Here is a 1,780-nt window from a genome sequence, read left to right on the forward strand (position 1 = left end):
TCATATTTCAAATGTTGCAAACAGTAAGGCAATTTAGTGGATTGCCTATTGAGGATCCAAGGTTGCATTTATGACTCTTTTTGGAAGTCTGCAATTCATTCAGACAACAAGGTGTTCCTGAGGATGCTCTATGACTAAATTTATTCCCTTACTCATTGCGTGATCGTGCCAGAGCATGGTTAAATGTATTACCATCAGGTACAGTGGCATCATGGAATGAGTTGTGTCAGAGGTTTCTGCTAAGATATAATCCTCCTAACATGAATGCTAAGTTGAGAAATGGCATTACATCGTTTAGACAATCAGAGGATGAAACATTATATGAAGCATGGGAGCAGTTTAAGGAGCTACTAAAAAAATGCCTGATGCGTGGTTTCCAGCATTGGACACAAATGGAAATGTTCTGCAATGGATTGAATGCTCATACAAGAATGGTTGTCGATGCCTCTGCCAATGGGACTTTATGTGATAAATCATATAATGAGGCTTATGAAATTTTGGAAATAATAGCAAAAAATGATTATCAATACCCTATTACCGGAGTTGGAACTGGCAGAAGAGTTGAAGGAGCAATGGAGCTTGATGCAATTACATCTCTAATAGCTCAGGTATAATTTTTAATAAATATGATTAAAACACTGAAAAGGCCATCTACAGTGCAAGAAATGAAAGTAGCAGAGTTAGCCTATGTTTACTGAGGAGAAGATTATGTCTTTGATGAATGCCCCTCAAATCTAGTCTTAGTTTATTACATGAGGAATTTTTTTCGCAACAACAACAGCAACCCATACTCCAACACATATAATTCGGGGTGGAAACAACATCCTAATTTTAGTTAGAGTAATCTAGGGGGAAACGAGTAATTCCATTCGACAGAATGCTGCGAGTGTACCACCCAAGTAGAATCAACCATTACCATGACAAAATGCTCAAAAAAATTCAACTTCAAGTTATTCATCTATGGAAGCTTTATTGAAAGAGTATTGGCCAAGAATGATGCTATCATTCAAATCCAAACTGCTTCTTTAAGAGCTTTGGAAAACCAAGTAGGGCAAATTGCCACTGCATTGAATTTCATACAGCAATGAGCATTTTTGAGTGATACTGAGAGTTCTTATCTCAAGGGAAGGAACAATGCAAAGCCATTACACTTCGAAGTAATACTCAGCTACCAAGAGTTGTGAATGTCACCACTCTTGAAGAAGGAAGTTCAACTATTGCAAATGAAAAGATTCCAGAGGCAGTAGGGGAGCAAGCTACAAAGAAAAAGAGTTACTAGAAAAATGTTGAAACAAATGCTACATGTATTGCTAATACAAATTCCATGACAAAAAAATTTAGACAAACAAAAGGAAGACCACCACCACATTTTCCTCAGCGGTTCCAAAAATCTAAGCAAGATGTTCAATTCAAGAAATTTCTAGAGGTCTTGAAATAATTCATATTAATATACCATTGGTGAAAGCATTAGAGCAAATGCCTAATAACTTGAAGTTTATGAAAGATATTCTATAAAAAAGAAGGTTAGGAGAATTTGAGATTCTTGCTCTCACTGAATGGTGCACAACAATGCTTCGAAACAAATTTCCACGAAATCTAAAGGATCCAGGGAGTTTTACTATACCTTGCTCTATTGGTAATCAGTATATAGGCAAAGCACTATATGATTTGGGTTCAAGCATAAATCTAATCCCTATTTCTATTTTCAAGAAGCTTGGAATAGGAAAGGTGAGACCCACAACTGTCACACTGTAGTTAGTTGATAGATCTTATGCACATC

General features: G+C 36.4%; 1 non-coding gene across 1 annotated transcript; it reads right to left on the reverse strand.

Annotated features, from left to right (window-relative positions):
• Window positions 1-269: 269 nt before the first annotated feature.
• LOC121224789 (small nucleolar RNA R71) lies at window positions 270-376 on the reverse strand. The gene has a single exon (XR_005922534.1). It is a non-coding gene; the product is annotated as a small nucleolar RNA R71 (small nucleolar RNA).
• Between the last annotated feature and the right edge of the window lie 1,404 nt (window positions 377-1,780).

Source organism: Gossypium hirsutum, chromosome D12 (genome assembly GCF_007990345.1).
Source record: "Gossypium hirsutum isolate 1008001.06 chromosome D12, Gossypium_hirsutum_v2.1, whole genome shotgun sequence".
In the NCBI taxonomy this organism is placed as follows: Eukaryota; Viridiplantae; Streptophyta; class Magnoliopsida; order Malvales; family Malvaceae; genus Gossypium; species Gossypium hirsutum.